General features: G+C 45.9%; 1 protein-coding gene across 3 annotated transcripts in view; it reads left to right on the forward strand.

Annotated features, from left to right (window-relative positions):
• Positions 1 to 3937: 3937 nt before the first annotated feature.
• Positions 3938 to 20413, forward strand: part of MAPK9 (mitogen-activated protein kinase 9) — a 59679-nt gene continuing 43203 nt past the window's right edge. For 2 of the 3 annotated variants that reach the window (XM_047861630.1, XM_047861616.1), the window contains exon 1: positions 3938 to 4152. The gene's annotated coding sequence lies outside the window, so the exon portion shown is untranslated. The remainder of the gene's footprint in view (positions 4153 to 20413) is intronic. The other variant, XM_047861613.1, reaches the window with a different exon arrangement.

Consider the following 20413-nt stretch of genomic DNA (forward strand, 5'->3'; position numbering starts at 1 on the left):
TCAGAGGTCCCCACCCCAAAAATCAAGTCAGGAACCTCCCTGACTCCTCCTCCTGACTCACCCCTACATCCTACCTCTAGGATGGACAATTCTGCCTCTTTTTTTTTTTAATGTTTATTTAGTTTTGAGAGAGAGAGAGAGAGAGAGAGAGAGAGAGAGCATGAGCAGGGGAGGCACAGAGGGAAAGGGAGACACAGAATCCAAAGCAGGCTCCAGGCTCTGAGCTGTCAGCATGAAGCCCAATGTGGGGCTCGAACTCATGAACTGTGAGATCATGACCTGAGCTGAAGTCAGATGCTTAACCAACTGAGCCACCCAGGCGCCCCAGGACAATTCTGTCTTTTAAATGGACATCTTTTCCTTACATCAAGTTTTTTAGTATAAATTACATACATGAAAAGTCACCTTCCTTTAGGTGCTCAGTTCTGAAATTTGATAAACATATAGTGATATGACCACTGCCATAATTAAAATAGAGTATACCCATCATCTCAAAGTATTCCTTCCTGGCCCCTGGTTATCATCCCCCACTTCCTCCACTTGACTTTGGCAACCACTGATCTGATTTTGCTTTTTCCAGAATGTCCTGTAAACAGAATCATAGGGGATGTAGCCTTGTTTGGCTTGTTTCACTTAGCATGATTTTTTTTTAATGTCTACTTATTTTTGAGAGAGAGCAAAAGCAGAGGAGGAACAGAGAGAGAGGGGGTCAGAGGATCCGAAGTGGGCTCTGTGGTGAAAGCGGAGAGCCTGATGCAGGGCTCGAACTCATGAACCGTGAGGTCGTGACCTGAGTGGAAGTCAGACACTTAACTGACTGAGCCACCCAAAGGCCAAGCATGATGTTTTTGTATTTATCTATGTTGTGCATTTGTCAGTCAGTCCTTTTTGGTGCCAGGTAATATCCCACTGTATGGATGTACCTCAGTTTATTTACCCATCTGCTGGATTATCTACAGACATAGGCTGTTTCTAGTTTTTGATGGTTTTGAGTAAAGTTGCCATAAACATTTACGTACAGATCTTTGTGTGGACGTGTCTTTATTTTTCTCAGTTCCATATCCAGGAATAGGATTGCTGGGTGATACGACAGGTGTATGTTTAATGTTACCAGAAATTGCCAAACTGTCTTCCAAAGTGGACAAGCCATTTTGTTTTTCCGCCAGCGGTGGATGAGGGTTCTGACTGCTCCACATCAGTCATCACCACTTGATATTGTCCGTCTTTTTTATCACAACGGGTGTGTAGTGCTAGCTCACTGTGACTTTAATTTTCATTTCCCTCAAGTCTTGAAGCAGTTTTAAAATCAGTTCTTTCCTTACACCTGGCCCCAGGCCAGGCCTCACCTTCTCCTACACAGGCCTTTGCAACAGCTCCCTAACTGGTCTTGTGAATATAAGCCCCTCATCCTAGAAACTTCATGTGCTCTAGTGATCCTTCCAAAATAAATACCTAATCGCATCATTCACTTCCTTTCTTAACACCCCTCAGCAGCTGCCCTTGACCTCCAGAGATGGAGCCCCTACCCTGCAATGCCTCAAGGGCCAGCAGGTAAGGGATGGTGAAGTCATGGCCAGAGTGGGGTGATAGGGAGTGGTAGAGGATGTGGTGATGTAAGGGCCTCCCCTAAAGGGGCAGCTGCCACTCAGCTCCAGCTGACCACTACCTTCTGGGAATGCAGACCCCATGTTGTCAGAGCTTCTAACTATTCAAGAGAAACTGCCAGTTGAGATTTTTCAAGTGAAAGCTCCCAATTTTCAAATGTTGTCAACTAATAAAAAAAAAAAAAAGCCACACTGGGCTAAACAAGCATATCAGTGACTTGAAGCGAGTCCATGGGACTGTGGTCAGCAGTACCCATCCACCTCAAGGCCATATTTCCCCATCGCCAACAAGACCAGGTGACCCTTGGTTCCCTGAACACAGCATGCAGGTCCTGACTTCTGAATCTTTGGGTCCCAGTGCCCTTTCTGCCTAAACCATTGGCCTAATACATTCTTGCTAGCCTTATAGCCTCGGCTCAGGCTTCCTCTTATCCAGAGGTCTTCCTCAACTATTCCTCTCCAGCTAGCAGGCTAGATCAGCTGTCAGTCATGCTCATGTGTATACCCCCCCCCACCCCCCACATGCCCCCGCTTCTCATCTCCCTTGGTCTCCACCAAAATTCTGTGCACTCTTCAAAGCATGGACTAGACCCTTCCCTACCTTGTCACCTCAGCTTTGTGTCTGTAAGTGTTCGCTGTTATTTCATAAACCAGAAAAGGCAGAATCCTTTTAGAAAACTCAGCACAAAATATGTATAGGTGTGTATGTGTGCGCAGTGATTTTTGGTACTCACTTTTCATGGGATGACTGTTGTAAACTTGACTGGAGAGTGCAGGAATGGGTGCCCCTTCCTAATCCAAGGGGAAGCACCCACTAGTGCTCCTTAGTGAAGCCACAGCTCTGACAGCCAGGCTTTACTAGCCTCCTATAATCCTTGATGATGGCAATTTTTGGCTCCCTGTTTTCTCCTGTGCACCTGGAGCAGGTGGCAGATGAGGCTGATGTGAGGACCAGTGTGGGCAGGAACCCACCAGGGGGCCCTCCTCAACGCAGATCACATTCAGGAGCTACAATTTCAAGCAAGGATGGGCCATACTCAATTTTAGAAAACTCCCTCTGGTGGCCAAGGCTGGGGGTGGCCTAAAGAAGGACATCATGCCTGGATCCCTTCCTCTACCCTCCTCCTCTGAGGCCCTGGTGCCCTCAGCCGGCCCTGCATCACTGGCTTTCCATCCTCCCCAAATTCTGCCACCACCCTCCATGCCTCCCAGCCCCTTGACCTCCCCCTCGTTAGGATCCTGCTCCTTCCTCCCAATTTGGCCCCTGCCCTGATCACCCGCTGGGCTCTGGCATGCTGGGCTCCTGCATCCTGCGAAAGCTGCTCCTCCTCCACAGTCGCCCCTCTCCCTGTCCTCAAAGTGTGCACCTCCCCCCACCCTATCCACGGACCTCTGATCTTTTTTCAGTGTGTCCAGACTCCCTCCCTCCCTTCCAGCTTTGCTTATTCAAACGCAAATCTGGCAACACGAAATATCCTGGCCTCTCCCATCGTTTCATATGACCCCAGGCCTGCTGGAACCCGACCGAGGGGCCAGAGGGCTGCAGGAGTTGGCTCAAAAGAAGGTCGGTGTCAAGGGACCCCAGGACCTAGGGGACCCTCAGCACTGCACTCCCTTCTCCCCATTTACGACCTTGCCTTTCTCTGAGCCAGAGGTTTGACCCCTGGCCCGAATACGCCAGCCTTGCCCCTCCTCCCTTCTGTCACGGACCCGCCGGGGGCACTAGTCTGCACGTGGCCATCTCCTCGCACTCCGTCCTCCCCACCACCCTATTTCTAGCCGTTAGGAAGCCGCAGAGTCCAAGACCCCTGCCTCTCCTTCCCGCTCCCCCGCCGCGTCGGTCTCCTCGTCCTTCCAGGGGCCACACCGTGCCGGGTTCCTGGACGCCGGATGCCAACACCCCGGTCTCCCCTCGTCCTCGCCCGGGACTCTCCCCCAGACGGGCCGGCCTGTTCCCCTACAGGCCGCCTCGCCGCTGCCACCTTGCACCTGCAGCCCAGAGGGCCCGGCTCTCCTGCCGCCGGTCGGCCCTCTCCACCGCTTCCTGGCTCCGCGTCGGGCCTCTGCTTCGAGGTCCCCGTGGGGGGATGGAGGATCAGCGCGCGTAATGAGCCGGACCTGCGTCCCCAGCCCCGGGCGTGCTCCGCACAAGCCGGAGGAGCTGGGCGGCTGAGGGACACCGAGCCCCATCGAACCCCGCACGGTTATCCCGGCTCCGCCCGCCCCGCCCGTCACGACCCGCCCCCCGGCGCGATTGGCCGCGCCTGCCTGGCTCTCCGGACGCTGATTGGTCGGCGCGAAGGTCGTTCAGGCCGGGCGCCGCGGCGGCGGTGGCGGCGGCGGAGGAGGAGAAGGGAGCCGGACCGGAAGGGTCGAAGCGCCCCGGCGCCCCTCACACCCACTGCAGCGGCGGCGGCGGGGCGGAGCGGAGCGGGGCGGGGCGGCCGGCCGAGCCCGGGGCAACGGAGCCGCGAGCCGCCAGTGCGCAGCGCCGCCAGTCCGCCCGCCCGCCCGCCCTCTCCCCCTGGCGCGGCGGCTGGGAGGCGAGGTGAGCAGGGCGGGCGGGCGGGCGAGGCCTGGCGGGGGCTGCTCGAGCGGGGCCCCGCCGGGGAGGGGCGGCAGGAGGGCCGCGCGGCCGCGGTCTGCAGGGCCAGGGGGCGCGGGGTCGCCGGGCCGGGGGCTACGGAGTGGGCCGGACTCTGTGGGGCGCAGACGGCCCCGGCCGCCGCCCCTGCCCTCCGGGCTGCCGCAGTCGCCTGCTCCCGCCCGGCTGTCAGCCGCCAGGGGCTTGCGGGCCCCGCTCCCTGGCCTGGCCCTGGCAGACGTGTCGTGGGGGATCTGTGGACGCCACCCCTCCAGATTGGGGGGCAAGCAGTTGCATACCCGCGTCGGGATGTTAAGGATCCCGGAGTCTGGTTTCCGCGACCTTGGCCAAGGCACTGACCCTCTGTTTTCCCCCAGGGAAAGTGGGGAAATGTCTACCCTTTTGGACAGGATTGTTGTCAGGCTATGTGAATGTGTGTGAAAGTGCCTGGGCCCGAGCCCAGGTTGATAGGTGGAAAATTGGGCGGGATACTGCCCATGCTGATGTGAGTAGGGCACGAACCCCCTCCCCATCCACGCAGAGACCCCCATCCCCATACTTCTCCAGTGCCTAGTCATTGCACATTCAATGCCTAGCAGTGCCAGAGCGGCCCTGCCCACCTCCCCTACCACTCCCACCACCCAGAGCTCTGCTCTCCTGTCCCACCCATCTTCTCACCGCCCAGCCCCATTTGCCTCAGGACCTTTGCACTTTCGTTTCCAATGCTTGGAGCTGTCTCCAGCGGCTTTGCACAGCTGGCTCCTTCTGGTCTTTCCTCTGGTCAGATGTGTCTTTTTCTACAAGGCCTTCCTTGACTACTCTCTTTCTCCCCTTAGTCATTCTATCTCATTAATTTAATTTTCTTCTTAGTGTTCACTCTGGTTTGAAACGATTCTATTTATTTATGTTTACTTTGTTTCCTCTACAAGGAAGTAGCTTTATGAAAACAGGTAGTTGTCGGATTTGTCCACTGCTTCGTCCCCAGTACTTAGAAAGCACACAGTAAGTACTCAGTGATATCAGTTCAATGAATGAATGAATGACCCTACCTGCTGTTGCTTCTGCTTTGTCAGTTTATTGAATGACTTCTAACGAAACCTGTAAGCAGATGGAAGCTTGTTCTCATTTAAAAGTCCTTGACCCCTTTATTTGGTAACTGTCAGAACAAGATGTAATATAAATTTTGACATTTTTGTAATATTTTAGCTCTCATTTCCTTCCACACATTCAGGAGGCATTTGCTGAATTCTACATTATCTAGGTCAGGCTTTCTGCTCGGCCTTGGGGACACAAAGGCAATAGCAACAGGGTCCCTTCCTCCTGAGAGTCCCAGTAGAGGAGGCAGACAGGCAGACAGGTTAGTGCCAAGACAGTGTGATGATGCTTGTTGTAGTGGAGGTGCTGTGCCATGGCATGGAAAGGGGGAGGTGACAGGTGGCGCTGGAGTTGGGCCATGAAGGGTTGTGAGAAATTTGCCAGGCAGGGAGAGGCACGGAAAGGGAAAGGGCAGGGTGAAGGAAGGACATCAGCCCAGTGTGGGGTCAAGAATCAGCCTGCAGGGCCAGGTGTAAAAGAGCATGGAGTGGTGGGGACCCTGGAAAACCAAACCTCACCCAGCAATTTTAAAAAAGAGGTCAGAACTCTACATTGCATTTCTGCTCTCCTGATTTTTAAATGCTGGCAATTAATTATTAGCTGTAATAATTAATGCTCTGAACCATGTAAAATTCATTTAGTTCGGTTGCAGGATTGTCGATCTCCAGGGCAGGTTACGTAGGAGGCAACAGCTGCAGTGAGCTGGAAACGTAGCCCCAGGCCAGCGAAGCTAGGCCCTGTTTGTCCATGTACTTCCACTTAATTTTCACTGGAGTCCTGTAAGTGGCAGCTGTGACACCGTTTCTTCAGAGGAGTACATGGAGGCTCACAGAGTTCCAGCAGTCAGCTTCAAGACAGGTAGCTGGAAAGTGAAATTTGAACCCAGGTCTCCCCCAGCTAAGCGTCCTTTCCTAGGTGCCTCAACTCTGATGGTTCTCTTTTGGCTTTTAATTTGTTCTGAAAGCAAAACATCCAATCTAGAAGTTTTCCTTCACTTAATCCTTTTTTTTTTTCTTTCAAAAGGATCTGTGGGGTTAAAAAGAATCCTATTGTGGCATAGTCTTCTCTGGAGAGCTTTGATTTTCCTAAGGATTTAATTTTGGGGATGACAGGACAGATGAAAATGTGTTTCAAATAAGTGTTAGAGGGCATATTCAATTGTCGATTTAAAATAAAGAGTTCTTGGGGTGCCTGGGTGGCTCAGTCAGTTAGTTGAGCGTCCAACTTCGGCTCAGGTCATGACCTCACGGTCTGTGGGTTCAAGCTCTGAGCCTGGAGCCTGCTTCAGGTTCTGTGTTTCCCGCTCTCGCTCTGCCCCTCCCCACTCATGCGGTCTCCCTCTCTCTCTCTCTCTCTCTCTCTCTCTCTCTCTCTCTCTCTGTTCCTCCCCACTCATGCTCTGTCCCTCTCTCTCTCTCTCTCTCTCTCTCTTTCTCAAAAATAAAAACATTAAAAAAATTTTTTTAAATAAAGGGTTCTTAATTTTCTGGATAAAGACAAAGGCCAGATGAAGCAATTAACAGTAAAGCAGTCGTTTTTGTGATGCATAAGGTAAAACAGAAACCACATTTGGCAGCAGGACAGATATTTGTTATATACATATGTAGCTATACTTCACTACTAGTTAAGAAGGTGACATTTTTGGGGTGCCTGGGTGACTCAGTCAGTTAAGCATCCGTCTTCGGCTGAGGTCACGATCTCATGGTTCGTGAGTTCAAGCCCTGCATCGGGCTCTGTGCTGACAGCTCAGAGCCTGGAACCTGCTTCAGATTCTCTGTCTCCTCTCTGCGCCTCCCCCACTCGCGCCCTGACTCTCTCTCAAAAATAAGTAAACATTAAAAAAAAATTTTTTTAATGTATAAAAAAAGAAGGTGACTTTTTAACATAATTTTCTTTAAGAATAATTAAATTCATACTTGACCTTTTGTGATTGTGTGAGCTAGTTTCAAGGTCAGTCTTTATTTTTACTGTTTATTATGAAAACTTTCAAACATATGCAAAATTAAACAATAGTATCCAGCTTCCACAGTTATCAGCTCCTGGCCCATCTTGTTTCACCCCAACCTCATCTACTTACACCCTCACACCCCCACCCATGTTATTTTCAAGCAAATCCTAAATGTCATGTCATTCAATCCATGAATATTTCAATATATGTATCTAAAAGATAAGGACTCTTTGAAACTTGGAAATGCAATAATTCCTCAGTATAATCAAATAACCAGTCAATATTCAAGTTTCCAGATGTCCCATAAGTTTTATAGTTCTTTAACAGTTTGTTTATAGGAATCAGGATCTAGATAAGTTCCATACGTTATGATTGGTTGATACATCTTTTAAGTTTCTTTTAATCTGTAGATTCCCCCTTTATTTCTCTTCTTTTGTCTTCCTTGTAGTTTATTTGTTGAAGCAGTTGGTTGTTCTATACCATTTCCATAGTTGGGATTTTACTGGCTGCATCTCTGCAGTGTAATTTAATGTGTTTCTCTGTATCTCCTGAAAATTCACAGTGGGATTAAGATGAGGCTTAATGCCCTAGAATCAGAATGCCCTAGGTGGGGTGCTGTCTTCCATCTCATTAAAAAAAATTTTATTTTTACTGTTCATTTTTGAGAAAGAGAGAGTGAGAGAAGAAGGGGCAGAGAGAGAGGGAGACACAGAATCCAAAGCAGGCTCCAGGCTCCTAGCTGTCAGCACAGAGCCCAACTCAGGGCTCGAATTCACGAACCACGTGATCATGACCTGAGCCGAAGTCAGATGCTCAACTGACTCAGCCACCCAGACACCCCCATCTTCCATCTAGAAGCAGTTAAAGCTGGCTGGCTCATGCTGCGATGTTAGCAGATATTGAGGCTCAGTGTCTAGACTCATTGATTCATTAGGGGTTCTATTATTTGGGAGGCAAGTTTATATATCTTTTGCACAACAAGAGCTCATTTTTTTTAGGCATTTGTGGTTTATTATTTTTTTAATGTTTATTTATTTTGGAGAGCGAGCGAGAGCAGGCGAGCAGGGGAGGGACAGAGAGAGGGAGACAGAAGATCTGAAGAAGGCTTCGCCTTATCAGTGCTAGGCTGGATTTGGGGCTCAAAACCATGAACCGTGAGATCAACCTGAGCTGAAGTCCACGCTTAACAGCCTGAGCGACCCAGGTGCCCCTTATATTGGCCTTTGAATTGCCGTTGAAAATATTTTTAATTGACACCTCAAATCCTCTTTGGAAAACGTTGGTGTATAAATTAATAGGTATGAAAATAATGAGCAAGAGTAGTCACTGTTTTAACATAGGACTTTCCCATAACTAAGGAAGTTTGCTCAACATTTGAAGGTGAAATTCAACAAATTTGATTTTATTTAATTCATTTGGGCTTTTTTGTTTGTTGTTTTTTTGTTTGTTTGTTTTTTGGTCTCATAAAATAGTGTGCTCTCTCTCCCTGCCCCCAGCTAACTTTACATTAAAGTAAAAGACAGCAAAGACTATATACTCTGAAACTTTCCAGAAATAGTAAAACTAGATTCTAAGGATATGTAGTTACAAACAGGATAGTTGTTATTTCTTTCTTAAAAATGAGGCATTAATATTAATTCCCTTTATGTTAAATAGGTTCTTGCCTATTCTGAAATTAGAATTTGAAGTATTTTTATAAGTGAATTTTTTGGCTATTAGGAGAATGGACAGTGTGAACACATTTTAGTGGTATGCCAAAAGTTTGTCTTTCCATAGGTCAGGATAGGAGAAACTTGGGGATTTGTTTAAAAAACATTTTTATCTCCCCTCCCCCACAGCGATGCTAAGAGAAAGAATAATTGAGAAAGAATGACTGGCTTTTAAAATAACTTCCTTTAAAAATTATGTCAGTGTGTGTGTATATGTATAGTTGTACAGAACTGTGATTTAATTTGTTAGACTATTTAAGTATTTGTATATCTTAACCAATGCTGTCACTAGTTTGATTTTAGCATATCTAGGCCTGAACGTGCAGCCCACGTAATAAATCCACAAGCTCTGATTCTGTTTCATCAATTCTTAACTATGCTCTCAGAAACATAGCACACACATCCTATGAAGCAGATGTCTTCAAAAAATGTCCTGAAACATCATCTGCCGGTCACAGCCTAGAATGAAAAGTAAATTCTGTGCAGTTTGACCGAGATGCTCACCCACCATTGGCCATGTCATCAACTTTTGCATTTCCCAGATTTTAGTTCACATTTTCAGAATGCAAACGTTTATTTGGGGGAGCAGGAAACAGAATGGGTGTGGTAATACCTGTCCTAATGTCACCTGACATTGAGACCTTGCCCTGTGCTGGGCACTGTGCTCACTGTCCCCTGAGGGTGATTCTATGCTTATCCCTGTTTTATAGATGTGTGTAATCGCTGGTCTGAGATCATCCAGATAAGTGGTAGGCTCTTTGCCCTCTGACCCCAGAGTCCTAATCTGTGTTTTTTTAAAACAGATATCTTTTACTATGCTATTATGTGTCACAAATATCTAAAAAGAAAATACAGAAATCCTAATCTAGACAGCTATTTTGACAATTCTTGTAAAAATATACACTCTGAATCTTAAGTCTGTATACTGTAATTTAGAAGAGAGTAATACACATTTTTTTCTTTTTCCTTTTCGCTTCCTTCATCCATTTCTTTCCTACACCTAACCCCACCTTTGGCAACCACTAATCTGTTCTCTGGATTTATAAGGTTGGCAGTTTCATTTTGTTTTGTTTTTTATATCCCACATATAAGAGAGATCACACGATGTTTGTCTTTCTCTATCCGACTTACTTCACTTAGCATAACACCCTTGAGGTCTGTCCATATTGTCACAGATGGTAAGATTTCCTTCTCTTTTAGGCTGATTAATATTCCATTGTGTATGTAGACCACTTCTTCTTTATCCACTCACCCACTGATGGACACTTAGGTTGTTTCCACGTCTTAGCTACTGTAACTAATCCTGCAGTGAGCATGCGGCCGCAACTATCTTTTCAAGTTGCACAACTGTCTTTTCAAGTTAGTTTTTGTTTGCTTTGGATAAACATCCAGAAGTGGAATTACTGGACCATATGGTAGTTCTATTTTTAACTTTCTGAGGAACCTCCATACTGTTTTCCTTAGTAGCTGCATCAGTTTGCATTCCCACTGACAGTGCCCAAGTGCCCCTTTCTCCACATCCTCACCAACACTTGCTATCTCTTGCCTTTTTTATTTTAGCCATTGTAACAGGCGTGAGGTGATAATCTCGTGGCTTTGATTTGTGTTTCCCTAATGATTAATGATACTGAACATCTTCTTATGTACCTGCTGGCCATCTGTATGTCTTCTTTGGAAAACTGTCTATTCAGATCTTCTGCCCATTTTTTAATATCAGATTGTTTGTTTGTTTTGCCATTGAGCTGTATGAGTTTCTTACATATTTTGGATATTAGTCCCTTATCAGATACCTGATTTGCAAATATTTTTTTCCAGTTCCATAGTTTGCCTTTTATTTTGTTAATGGTTTCCTTTGCTGTGCAGAAGCTTTCTAGTTTGATGTAGCTCCTCTTGGTTTTTTGTTTTTGTTGCTTTTTGTATTTTTGTTTTTGTTGCTTTTACTTTTGGTGCCAGATTACAAAAATCCTCGTCAAGACCTATGTCAAGAAACTTACCGCCAATGTTTCCTTCTAGGAGTTTTGTGGTTTCAAGTCTTATGTTCAAGTCTTTAATCCATTTTAAGTTAGTTTTTGTGTATAGTGTAAGAGTGGTTGAGTTTTATTCTTTTGCATTTGGCTGTCCAGCTTTCACACACCATTTATGGAAGAAACTGTCCTTTCCCCATTGTATATTATTGGCTCCTTTGTCACAAATTAATCAACCATATATATGTGGGTTTATTCTGGGCCCTCTGTTCTGTTCCATTGATCTATATGTCTGTTTTTTTTAATATTCTTTAAAAAAATTTTTTTTAATGTTTATTTATTTTTGAGAGAGACAGAGACAGAACGCAAGCAGGGGAGGGGCAGAGAGAGAGGGAGACACAGAATCTGAAGCAGGCTCCAGACTCCAAGCTGTCAGCACAGAGCCCAACGCGGGGCTCAAACTTACAAACTGTGAGATCGTGACCTGAGCCGAAGTTGGTCACCCAGCTGACTGAGCCACCCACGTGCCTCTGTATGTCTGTTTTTATGCCAATACCATAGTGTCTTAATTACTATAGCTGTGTAATATTTAATTACTATACCTTTGAGATCAGGAAGCATGATGCCTCCAGCTGTGTTCTTCTTTCTTAAAATTGCTTTGGCCATTCAGAGTCTTCTGTAGTTGCACACAAGTTTTAGAATTATTTGTTCTATTTCAGTGAAAAATGCCACTGGAATTTTGATAGGGATTGCATTGAATCTTTAAATTGCCTTAGGTAGTGTGGACATTTTAACGATATTGATTTTTCCAATCTATGAACACAGAATATCTTTCCATTTATTTGTGTCTTTAACTTTTTTCATTAACGTCTTTTGGTTTTCAATGTAAAGGTCTTTTACCTCCATGTTTAAATTTATTCCTGAGTAGTTTATTCTTTTTGATACAATTGTGAGAACATCATTTAATTTCTCTGACAGTTCATCAGCATATAGAAACACAAAATATTTTTGTGCATTAAGTTTGTATCCTGAACCATTATGAATTTGTTTATTCTAACAGTTTTTGATGGAGTCTGCCCAGGAGCCTGCCCTCCCACTTGAGAATCCTCATGCTAACCACTGTACCACACTGCCCTACATTTATTCTTCTGCTTAGTTTTTCCTATAACAAATATTTACTGGGCACCCACTATGTAATTAGTAGAGGATTAGGAAATGAATCAGACGCATTTTCTGCCCTCAGGGACCTCACAGAGTAGAAGTAGAGGTAGACTTGCAATAAAATGAATATAGGTTGTGGTGCCAAAAACGGGGGCATGCCCAGCACAGCTTGAAGTTTCCTGTAGAGGAAAACTTTCAAGAGAAGCAGGTGCATGCACTAGATTTTGAAGGAAGATGAAGGTTGGCCAGGAGAACAAAATGGGGAGGAAAGTCATTTCAGGCAGATGGGACAGCTTGGGAAGAGGCGTGGAAGAGGCAGTATCTGGTGTGTCAGCTGGTCTCAGGTGATTCAGTATTGCCCAAGAGTGGGCCAGAGGTCCTGTGAACCCCTCTGCCTGCTAAAGATCAGAGTTTTACTCTCAAGGCAGTTGGTCACTATCCAAGGAGTTTAAACAGAAGAGCAGTATGATCACTGCATACGTTCAACAAATCTCTTTTTTAATTCCTTATTTGGAAATAATTCTCCATTCATAAGAAATTGTAAAAATAGTACAGAGAGGTCCCATGCACCCTTCACCCAGTTTCCCCCATTGGTTGTCATTTACATACCCACAGTACAGTATCAAAGCCAGGGAAGTGGCATTGGTGCAGTGTATGGGTACAAATCTGTGTCCTTTTATCACATGGAGAGATTTGTACAAACACCACTACCACAGTGAAGATACAGAACTATTTCATCGTCCCAAAGTTCTCCCTTGTGCTACCCTTTATAACCACACCCCGCCCCCACTGCCCACCATTCATAACCCCTGGCAACCACTAATCTGCTCCACAGCTCTATAATTTTGTCATTTCAAAAATGTTGTGTATGGGCACCTGGGTGGCTTAGTTGCATAAGTGTCTGACTCCTGGTTTCGGCTCAGGTCATGATCTCACGGTCTGTGGGCTCAAGTCCTGCGTCAGGCTCTGTGCCGACAGTGCGGAGCCTGCTAGGGATTCTCTCTCTCCATCTCTCTGCCCCTCCCCCTCTCAAGCATGCATGCACACAACCTCTCACGCACGCTCTCTCTCTCTCAAAATAAATAAACTGAAAAAAAAAAAAAAAGAATGTTGTGTGAATGGAATTATACTGTATGGACCCTTTGAGATTGGCTTTTTTACTTAAGGATAATGCCCTGAAGATCCACCCAAGCTGTTGCATGTATCAGTAGTTGGTTCATTTCTACTACTGCCCCGTATTCCATGGTATGGATGTACAGCACTTTGCCTAACTCTTAACCCACTGAAGGACACCCGGATTGTTTCCAGTTTTGAACTGTAGAAAATGTCACTGCTGTGAGCATTCATGTAAAGGTTTTCCTGGGGAAATGCCGTGTGAATAGTGGTTTGGAGGTAGCAGGAATGGAGGCTGGGAGAACACTTGGGCGGTTGCCCCATCAAGGGAACACTTAGAACACCCCAACCAGAGCACTGGGAGTCGGGGCTGGGGAGGAGGAACAGACAGGCGCAGTGCCTCCAAGGGGCCCATGGGTTGGAATCCTCGACAGATCCTTCCTTAGGATCCACCCATGGATGATGTGATTACCAAACAACTAGTGGCTGTTCTTTATCATAGTAAGCAGTGTAGTTGAAGGACTGATGTCCAGAAGGATGGCTCTGAGATGTTGTAAGGTTCTTCACTATCAAAGAAAGATTGAGTTGTGCTCTGCCATTTTTATTAAGAATTAAAGAAGTGGGGAGGCGCCTGGATTGCTCTGTTTGTTGAGCGTCCGACTCTTGATTTCAGCTCAGGTCGTGATCTCAGGGTCATAAGATGAAGCCCTGTGTCAGGCTCTGCGCTGAGTGTGGAGCCTGCATAGGATCCTCTCTCTTCCTCTTCTCCTCTGTCCCTCCCGTGCTTACAAGCTCATTCACCCTATCTCTATCTCAAAAAAAAAAAAAAAAAAAAAAGCAAGGAAAAAGAACAATTTGATTAAAAATTTCAACAAGTATTGAAGCTAAGAGAAGGATTGTGAAACTCTGCTTTTAACCAGAGCAGTCAATTAATTTAACTATTGCATGTCCTGGGTATTCTGTACCATTAGCGTAGTTAAAGATTTTCTTGAGGCTGTGGATGACTGATTCATTATCAGAAGAAAAATTGTCCTGGTGGAGTAAAGCCAGCAGGATGAAGCATCCAGTCCTGTGTTTTCTCCTGGCCTGGTCCTGACCAGCCCTTGGACACATCACTTCAGTTTCTAAATGCAGTTAGGGATGTTAATTAGAATGGAGTATTGGGAAGAACAAGAAGATTGTAGTCAGACACACCTAAATTCAGATCCAGGCTGTGCCACTTCCCAGCTGGGAATTGGGGCAACTTCCTCACTGTCTTCTAGCTCTCTTCCTTGTCTGCAGAGGGGGGACAGCACTGCTCACCTGATGAGCTGTTAGGGTGGTGTTTATAACTGTGGAGCTCAGAGTCCGGCCTACTCTTCTGCCTCCAGTCTCGTCTGCCCCAAACCTTCCCGACTTTTAGGTCTTGGCTTTCCATTTCAAAGGTTTCATTTATTTTTTTTTTTTTTAATGTGAAATGTGTGTGTGACTAAAAAAAATAAAAATAAAAAACAACAGAAAGTTGTAATGGGAAGAGTCAAAGTCTCATTTCCCACTGTGTGTCTGTACTTGCTAGTATACTCGTGTGTGCGTGTGCATGTGTGTGGGGCTGTGAATATTCACATTTACTACAGGCACTTTTTTAATTAAAAAAAATTTTTTTTAATGTTTATTTTTTAAGAGAGCAAGAGAGAGGCAGAGCTCAAGCATGGGAGGGGCAGAGAGAGGGAGACAAAGAATTGGAAGCAGGCTCCATCCAGGCTCTGAGCTGTCAGCACAGAGCCTGATGCAGGGCTCAAACTCATGAACCATGAGACCATGACCTGAGCCAAAGTCAGACCCTTAACTGACTGAGCCACCCAGGTGCCCCTACCATACACACTCTTTAACTTGCTTCATTTCCTTTGTTTCATCTTAAACATCATTCCTCATCAGTACACAAAGTCCCTGCATTATTTTTAATGGCTTTTTTTGTGCTTTTATGCCATAGTTTACTCATTCCAAGTGTATGTTTTAGGTTATTTCTTGGTTTTTTGTTTTTTTGTTTTTTGGTTTTTTTTTTGGTTTTTTTGTTTGTTTGTTTTGCCCTGTTATAAAAAGTGCTACAAACATTCTTGCACGAATGTCTTTGAACATTTGTACATATATATTCATCAGGTACATTTATAGAATTGTAGTGGCCAGGTTAGGAGTCATGTGCATTTAAAATTTTCATTAGATGTTACATATTTTCCTCCCTAGAAATGTTTTGCCAACTTACAGGGCTCACCAGCATGTATGAGAATGCCTGTTCCCTCACACCTGGGTTGATACTGTGCACAAACTTGCACTCAGGTCTTGACTCGTCCTGGAAACCTTCCTTTATATCCATGTCCCACTCACACACTCCCTCTGCTCACTCACTGGCTGCTATCCCCACACCGCCCTTGGGCCCACTTCTACGTCTGCCCCTATGACACACTTCCCAGTAGTGTGACAATTATGCTCTTGGCGGTTTGAGGGAATGGACTGTCTGGTTAGTGCTCTCTCAACAATCCCTACCTTGTGCTTGGTGCGTAGGAGGCCCTCATGAGATATTGGGAGATCTCAGTGAATGGTAGCTGATGTACCCACAAGACTTGGACGTAAATAGTATATTTACAGTAGTTGAACTGCTTATATTTAAAGGATTCTAGAGTTAGAGAATTTTTTTTAATATAAAGCTGTTTTGAAATTTTTATTTATTTATTTATTTTAAGTTGGCTCCATGCCCAATGTGGGGCTTAAACCACCCTGAGATCAAGAGTCACGTGCTCTACTGACTGAGCCAGCCAGGCACCCCTAGAGAATTTTTTTTTAAAAACATTTCTTATTCTAAACTCCAAACAAAGTAGGAACATCCCTCCTACCCAACGTTTATCTGTAGAGTGGGTAGATTTTACTCTAGAATCCTGGAGGGGATTCTATAAGGGTCTTCAGTCTTAGACAAATAGGGATTTTAGTAAGTTTTTAAAAATTTTTATTTATTTTGAGAGAGAGAAAGGGAGATGCAAGGGGAGAGGGAGAGAGAAAATCCCAAGCAGGCTCCATGCTGTCAGCACAAAGCCCAATGCGGGACTCGAACTCAGGAACCATGAGACCATGACCTAAACAGGAGCCAAAAGCTGAATATTCAACCAACTGAGCTACCCAGGTGCCCCAAGACAAATAGGGATTTTAGATTAGAGCCTTTCATTCAACCAGGATTCATTGAAGCAGCACGGTAAAGTGGGAAGGGTATGGACCTGAGCCAGATGGCTTCATCAAAGGCTGTGCTGACTCCTTCCCCCTGGGCTCTGCCCACCACCCTCAGATCTGAAGAACCCAAGGAGCAGAGTGTGTCCCCCTAGAAGCTTTCTGAGTGGATCATTGGTGGGCATTGGACATTTCCTTAAGTTTATCGACATGTGAGAGGGAAGAAAGCCCCTCCATGCCTTTGAGGTGCTACCAGCCTTGGGGGAGGGAGACATGGGCAGACCTGCAGAAACTGAGTAACAGCACAGCCTGGCCGGGGCTGCACAGCACAGAGCAGCGTGGGCGGAGACGGGGTCCCACTGCTTGGAGCCGAGGTAAGGAACCAGCACCCACTGGTGAGGGAAGTGAAGGCAGTGCCTGCACCTCAGTGTGTTGATAATGTGGTTGTACGAAGAATTCTTATATAGTACTTCCCAATTTGTAAACTGTTTTCTAAAACCCAGCTGACATCCATTCTGTTGAAATATAATCTCAACAGTTGATTTCATTAATAGCTAAATTACTTGGCTTTCTTGCATGCTTTCTCATGTTCACAAAGCCCAAGTTTGACGGAGAAGATAGCTTTGACAGCTTCTCACTTAGGTAGCTTTTTCTGCCTACTAAGGGCAACTTATTTTAATTTAAAAATTACTTTAGGGGCGCCTGGGTGGCTCAGTTGGTTAAAAGTCTGACTTTGGCTCAGGTCATGATCTCACGGTTAGTGAGTTTGAGCCCCACATCAGGCTCCTCACTGACAGTGCAGAGCCTACTTGGGATTCCCTCTCTCTCCCTCTGCCTCTCTCTTCTCTTCTCTCTCTCTCTCTCTCTCTCTCTCTCTCTCAAAATAAATAAATAAACTTTAAAAAAATTAAAAATTACTTTAAATCTTGAGATGAAAATATGTTAATTCTCTAACCTAATGATGTGACATTCTCCCCAAATTCACAAAAGCTAACCTAATCCTGTGCCAGTCAAAGTATAGGTTACAACAGCTGTAGCAGAGAGAGAGTTCCAGAGTTGCTCAACAAGGTTGAGATTAGTTTGTACCAGCCTGAGTGTGGGCAGGTGGACCAGAATGGGGGGCAGCTCTGGGCCACAAGGTCATTCAGGACTCTGGCCAGTGGGCAGCTCTACCAGCTTCAACATGTGACTGCCATCTCTGGGTCTGTGACAGCTGTTCCCCCAGCCAGCAGCAAGGGAGAAAGATAAGTTGGACAGCAAGCAGCTTTTGAAAGAGAGAGAGAGAGAGAGAGAGAGAGAGGAAGGAAGGAAGATAACAAGATGGATGGATGGATGGATGGATGGATGGATGGATGGATGTTGAAATGGCACACATCACTCTGCTTACATCTCATCAGCCAAAAGTTGGTCATCTGGCCACACCTGGCTGCCAAAAAGCAGCCAGATGTCCTCTCTAGTTGGGCAGCCATTTGTCCAGCTCACATAGGGAGGCTTCTGTTCCTGGAAACAAAGGAGGGAGGATCTGGAGGATGTCAGCAGCCTGTGGCTGTCATGCTGCCTGTCTCTCAGGCACTGCAGACTTACCTGTCTGAAGCCAGATTTGCAGACTGCATGCGTCTCCTGCCCACCTCCAGCTGCTTCACCTGCGTTCCTCCTCATCTTCTCCTGGGCAGCACAGGTCATGCACATTCTTCCTCCATGCCGTGCATTTACTTCTTTTCCCCATCCGCCACAACCCTGCCATGTTTTGCTGGGCCTCCCTGCCTTCAATCCTGCCCACCCCAGTCCATCCCTTTCACAGCTTCCTGAATGACCCCTCAGCAAAGCAAGCCAGAGCACATGCCTCTCTGCTTTGATGGCTCCACAGCCCTCGGGCCCAGGTCCAGATGGCTCCCAGCAGCTTCCAGGGCCCATGGTGATCTGGCCTGGTTTCCTCTCTCCAGCTTCTTTCCCCTACTGCCCAGAAAAACTAACTCTTAAATGACTTCTCACACTCAGAATGCACCTCCACCTCTCTGCACATGCTCTCTCTCTTCCCTACAGCTCAGAGCCTTCTCTGTCCTTCTCGGTTTAGGGGTCTCCTTGCATCGGGGCTCTTCCTGAACATGCCCGCAGTGTGCACTCTCTGTGAGCTCATCAAGGGCAGGCACACTGGCTGTTCCTGCACAGGACTTTGTCCACAGTGGTGTCAGGAAGTGCTTTTTGAATGACTGGCAGTGCAGGTGTATTCCAGTAAGGCAAAGAAACAGCAGGTTGTAGTGGCTACCTGCCTTTTCACCTAGTCCATCTCTGAACCTTTGCACTTGTACCCCAAGAGCCAGTTTGAGCAATTCACCATGTCTGAGCACAGTCAGTTCGAGCTCTGTACCTCTGCTGTCTGTCTCTGGCAGATCCAGATGCAACCTCCTCCATGAAGCTCTCCTTGTCTTCTGCACCCCTGCCAAAGGGTAGGACCTCTTTTGCCTTGGTTTACTTTTTGCTTATGCCCTTATGTTATTATAACTTGTGTTGCAACTTGTGTTACAGTATTCCCCCAACTAGCTGCTTTAAGACGAACTGATCTTGCTTTATCACCTATGTTACTTACCACTTCTTATACAAAAGCACCCCATAAACGTTGAGTTGAATTGTCTCAGCCCCATAAAAACTGTAAAAAAAATAATCTCTAGAAATAGATATTCCTTCAGATGTCAGTAAAATGAAGCAGCCTCGTCAGGGAATCATTAGGTACTGAATTATGGGTCAGAGCAGCAAAAGTTTATTGAATGCTTTTATTGTGCTCCTGTCCCCAGCAGTGTGAGATGCCACAGTAAGCAACACAGACCTGCCCTTACCGCCCTGGAGCTTAGGGCCCCCTCCTCACCGCAGCGTGGCTCAGCCAGGCTGTTTAGCTCACAGTGTAGCAGGGGCTGATCATCCCACTGTAGGTTGTCATGAGCAGTGTGTTGGTTCATCTAATGCAGTGCTGGCCTCCCGGAGGCACTCCCCAGCCTGTGTACAGCACATTCAATCACAGTTGCTGGTGGTACTAAGAGCTGTGCCTCAACCACTGCCCTGAGAATGGTTAAAAGAGGGGGAGGGGCGCCTGGATGGCTCAGTCAGTTGGGCATCCGACTCTTGATTTTGGCTCAGGTCATGATCTCGTGGGTTCATGGGTTTGAGCCCCTAGTCGAGCTCCATGCTGAGCGTGGAGCCTGCTTGGGATTCTCTCTCTCTGCCCCTCCCTTACTTGCTCTCTGTATCTTTCCCAAAATTAATAAAAATAAACTTTAAAAAGATGAGGGGAGGAGCGGGGATGAAGCAGTGGTCAGTTGGAGAAGCTATTCATTTGATTTAAATTCTTTGTTTAGGCTTGTTATTCATGAATTTATTTCCATGTTTAATGGAAATTCTAGGCATCACTGTATTGAAATACAAATCATCACTCCAGAGAACTTAGCAGGTAGGCATTAAATATTAGATGGTAGAACAAACAGGAATTTGCTGAAGCTGTAGAATAAAATTTAAATTCCATGTTTTTAAATAGTATATAATGTTTACCCCTATGATTTTATTGTTGGCTTTTTAATTTTTTAAAAAAGAGCAAAAGAAATAGTTTTATGACTTCTAAATAAACATCTTCAGACAAGAGCCAGCGATCCAAATCAGTGTAACTGCTGATTTGGGTTTGGTTGTTTTCTATATAAAATCACATAGGCTCTTGCATGGTGGGGATCTCAGCCTACTGCCTAAGCCACCAAAAGGTGGCTGCCTAAACCACCAGTTTATACTAATTTATCATGAATAATTGTCAGAGCACCCATGTTAATGACTATAGGTTACAATGGTTCTCTGTCTACAACTGTCTGTATTGAGCCCACCAGTGATGTGGGGTTTGGGGAATGTGGGGCCTCAACGTGCGCAGTGGGCATGCATGGCCACACACCCATGTCTCCAGGCCCAGCACCCCAATGTTCCATCACTTCCTCCTTTTACAATCTAGATATATAGTAGGACTTGCTTTCTGCTCCATCATTTCACCTGAATTTGTGGACTTAGAAGAA

Source organism: Prionailurus viverrinus, chromosome A1, assembly GCF_022837055.1.
Source record: "Prionailurus viverrinus isolate Anna chromosome A1, UM_Priviv_1.0, whole genome shotgun sequence".
NCBI classification, from domain to species: Eukaryota; Metazoa; Chordata; class Mammalia; order Carnivora; family Felidae; genus Prionailurus; species Prionailurus viverrinus.